The following is a 4,659-nucleotide window of genomic DNA, read 5'->3' as shown; positions in this document are numbered from 1 at the left end:
TAATGCCAAGACTTCTTTATTCATTAAAAGTAGCAAACAAATGATTCAGAATAAAACAGGGTGAAATTATGTTTTAACAACAATGAACAACAATGTTGGAAAGAAAGACAAAATACTGTGAACATATACTCTGTATATATACACTTTATTGTAGTTAGATCTCTGAATCATCTGTAGGGAAAGAGCTCTATCCATTCACCTAAAATCACTCCGTACATGTATAGTGAAATTTGAGGGTTTTGAATCATTGTTATTTCTCACAGGGACATTCAGAATATTTTTCCACTACAGATATCACAGAATTTATGTGGAAACGATACCACAGAAAAACACCGAAACACAAAAATCACCAGTCTACACTACGCCCTCTTCCTCCAGACAGTGAGTCCAAGGAGCACGGTGCGAGTGTGTGCGTTTGTGTTCGCTTTGAGGTCAACTGTCATGCGAAGACGATGATGAAACGGCTGTCGGCCCGGTGGAAAACCTCTGCAGCCCCATTTTCCCATGCCCTATACCTCTTTAAAGTTACATCTGAAAAAGGTATATGCATAGGAAAAAGGAACAGCGAGTGTAAAGAGCCCCATTGCCGGCTGCACGCTGGAAGCTGGAGGGGGGTGGAGGAAAAAAAAAGGTCAGCGACTGCATGGACAACAGATGAAATATTCTCTCTTTGCAGCAGAAATAAAATAACATGCATTATTATTTCTTTCAAAATAAACCTGTTAAAAGAAACAAATCATGACACATTCCACAATAGATATTGGTCCTCCTGTAGTGCTGTTTATCAAAATCGTTTCGGTCTTAGTAGTTGATTATTGAAGATATCAATTTGTGGATATGTCTTCCTTCTCCAGGAAACAAAGGGATATGGCACCTTTGGAAAACCTTAAATGCGATGCCCTTTTCCAGCAATCATGTCCCGGTTACTCAAGAGAATCCACAACCTCGCAGTGAGCCGTTTCATGTGGGACGCCTGGTTGAAAGAAAATGTTTCTTACTTGGAGCTGCTCTCAGTAAGGTCTGTTGATTATCTTGAGTGAGTCAATCATGATTTCTATAAAAGTGATCAGTACCTTTGAGCAACAAAAGCCTATATTGTCCCATTGTATTGAAGGGAAGGCAGACATCAGTATGGAGGATATCTCCAAAACCAGGCAATAAGATACGACAAATATAACTAAGAGTACAAACATGTACTTTTGATTTTGAGGTGAACTCACCCATTAAGTTTGGAGGATTTTTCTGTAGTTTCCAACAGCAAGAAAATAAATAAATCAAATGGATGCATGAAGTGAATGAGGTATGAAGAGGACTTACCCTGCAACGCTCCAGACGAGTCTCTCCCAGAAAGGCACCTCCTCTTGGCCATTTATCCCTCCGCGGGGACCTTGAAGATGTTTGAGGAAGACAGTGTAGCTATTGTCTGCGCTCACTCAACACTTATCCTCCCTCCTTGGTTTTGAGCCACGGCGACACACCTGTGGACGCCACAGATGCCTCTTGACGGGAAAAAAAATGGAAAAACATTTAAACGCCTGTGCAAAGTTCATTGTCTGATTACTGTGGTCGACTGTTATAGTTATTATCTCCACATGCCGTAGACGTCAGAGGCAGCGCAGGGAACAAGGGAAACATTCGGCACGGCTCGTTCCTGCCGGTGGAGAGAAGTTTCTTATCTGCTCAGGGTTTTTGTTTAGTTTTTGCTGCCTCTCTCTCTCCCAGAAGAGGGGCCCCATGCCTTTTGGCACTCAAGGTCTCCAGACAAGGACTCTCAGGGTGTGCTGAAGTGAGGCGCTGACACACACACACACACACACGCACACGCACGCACTCACGTAAGTGTGTAGTGGAGGGAGTGCTGTGGCATGTCAAGGCCATGTGCAGCCAGGCGGAGATGAAACTATGTGTTCTTCGCTCCGGGCCTATGAGTTTGCACCTGTAAAAGCAGCGGACATACATCACAGAGTTTAGTAGAGGGAGATCTATCTCCGATGATCACGTTGGAGCAGCCGAGGTCACCCAGCACCGCATCAAGCCGGCAACACATCTCATTACCTCCGGGTCAAAAAAGCGGATGAAGAGTTTCGATGCCCGGGTATTTAGTGAGATCGCCTTGTGTTTTGCCCCAACTCAATCGTGGAGGAGGCTGATAATGGCTGTAATGCATAAACAAATGAAGAAGCACTACTACACTAAACAGCTTCTATTCAAAAAGCAAAATCAAAGGCATATTCACATAAAACAAAAGCAGGGCCGTGAATCACAGCTCACGTCACACTGAAATAAAAGCCAAAGATTCGTACTCCCACAGTTTAGATTCAGATTCAGGACGAACAATGTCAGCTGTCTGTTTTGGGAAGAATTGTGGTCAACTCTCTTGATTTGTCAACTTTCTTTGAAATGTGGGACATGACCCTGAAATACTGTGAACAAAGGATTGAAACAAAAGCCTCAAATAGTGGATTTTTTATATGTTTATCTAAGTAAGGGAAGACTATGTCATGAATTCATTCTATTGTACCCATTTGTGTTTCTATGCATTGCATGAGTTGTCCAGGGTTCCTGCATTGTGCTGTGAAGAAAAATTCCAACAGCTTTTCTTTAGCTCTGGATGTGGATGACTATGTGTGACTGTGCATATGATATTAAACATGTTATCCATTTAATGCCGTATTACTAGTGACATTTTTGAGGAGTATTAAGACAGTGGCTTTACCTGTGCTAAACAGACTAGACTATTATAACAATATTATACAACATAATATAAATCCCACAAGCTGCCACTTGGTGGTAGCAGTTTCCAGCCTTGACTGGCAGCAGGCAGAGGTCAACCCTATTTGTATACAGTATAATGTAATTGTAGTGTTAGTGTACTACGGTTTGCAGAGTATGACTGTATGATGAGTGGCCCAAACAGAGGCTGCACTGAAGTCTAACACCCGTGCTGACAGTATCGGAGCGGTGCTGCGAGCCGTGCCCTTCTGGGGAGATAAACACAAACTATTTGATCAAGGTCCGATGAGCAAGGGCATATTTGTGCTCTGAAGGCAGGAGTGTGCAGCAGTCATGGAGAAACCTGCAATATTTAACGTACTTATGCATTAAATCCAAGGTACAGTATCCCCCTGTGCTCTGAGAAACAAACCGCAAAAAAGAAAAAGAAAAGAAGACAAGTGTAATCTAATAGAGCATTTCCTCCCCTCATCAAAACGTCAGACTCGTTTCCTCCGTGTCTCATGGGGAGATGCTTTTAATTGGGAACACTTTAACATGCAGCTTTTGAAACTCTAGTCTTCGTTTTTTTGCACAGTGTTTCATTTGAGTGGAGCACATTTTGCAGAGTTAAGCAGAAAAAAAGGAAACAAAAGCATCTTGTTCCTATTTGGGCATCTGCCACGGAGCAGGAGCGAGGTTTCTCCGCACGACACTCGGTTTAAATATTTTGTGGTAACATTGACGAGAAGAACTGAATAAGCTGAATTATTTCTATTGCCAGCAAAGCATTTACCATCATTTGCGAATTATTCTGAAAATGTCGGCCACTTTATTTCCTGATAAAACGGGACACGTAAGTGCTAAAACTCATTTTGCACGTGAAATTGTATCCAGCAGTTTCATAACATTGAGCTTTAGAGCCTCACAGAGCTGCTGGTGTGACTGTTGATTCTTCTTTTAGTTAAAGCTGCCCTGAGACGATAGGAAATCGATTGCTCAACACGTATTAACTTTGGGGAAACAAAACATTAATTACAGTGAACAATGACTGATAACTGACGTTATCTCCCATGCAAACATCACAGGGCCAAAGTCATTTATAGACAAAGAATGCATCCAGTAGCTGATGAAGTGCTTCTTGTTGATCCAACATTCCTTTCAACGTGAAGATGCTACTTTGGTTCATTCCTCCATGAGGCCTGTGTCTCTGTGTAAATCTCAACTCCACCTCCCTCCATCCTCCTGCGTCGTGCTTTGGTGCAGGATGCTGGGGATGTTAAAACAGATGGCTTCGCTGGGCCCCTCATGTTGGGGCCAATCTCTATCAGGCAGGGGGGGGCTGACAGAATAAGGCCATGGGGAAGTGAGACATGCCCGTCTACCAGGTCCTCTGGGGACTCGGTGCACCGCGCTGCCACCTGGCTCGCCGAGGCTAAAAGTTCTTCCTCACTCCTGAGCGAGTGATGCTGTTTCCACATGTCCCGCATGTCTGAGAGCTAAAGCGTGAGGGAGAGGAAGACAGTGAGCGGTTGAATAAAGCAACGATGACAGGAGCCACCGCTTCTGAAACAAGCAGCATTCAACTGAGAAGACCTAAGCCAACTGGAAGTATTTCTCTATCACATTTGTGTGGCGTGACCACGGCCAAGTGCAAAACCTCATTGTGCATTGAAACGATTGTTTCCTGCTTCGTTCGTACTTCCTTTAATGTTTGTGGGCTGCCTGTCGGTGCCCTCTGTATTGTGCAGGGATCTATGTGCGGTTCACAGGCAGCTGTAATGGAAACCAGGCAGGGTTTGACCTCAAGCTTTTTCTTGATTCTAATTCATGTGCTCATATCATTCATGGCTGCGCAGCACAGCGCCTGCCTCTTGGGCTCCAGGCATTTACTGTATCAGGCTGAGGGTCTGTGCTTGCATCGGCGCAGGACCCAACTATGAGAGA

At 44.0% G+C, this 4,659-nt stretch overlaps 1 long non-coding RNA gene across 1 annotated transcript; it reads right to left on the bottom strand.

The window, feature by feature from the left end:
- Nucleotides 1-1,682, bottom strand: LOC120820407 (uncharacterized). Its single transcript, XR_005712390.2, has 2 exons — nt 1,318-1,682; nt 1-604 (listed from the first exon to the last, which is right to left on the bottom strand). It is a non-coding gene; the product is annotated as an uncharacterized LOC120820407 (long non-coding RNA).
- Between the last annotated feature and the right edge of the window lie 2,977 nt (nt 1,683-4,659).

This window comes from Gasterosteus aculeatus, chromosome 6 (genome assembly GCF_964276395.1).
Source record: "Gasterosteus aculeatus chromosome 6, fGasAcu3.hap1.1, whole genome shotgun sequence".
Classification (NCBI taxonomy): Eukaryota; Metazoa; Chordata; class Actinopteri; order Perciformes; family Gasterosteidae; genus Gasterosteus; species Gasterosteus aculeatus.
Note: the sequence above shows the minus strand (reverse complement) of the source record. Positions and strands in the feature narration are given on the sequence as shown.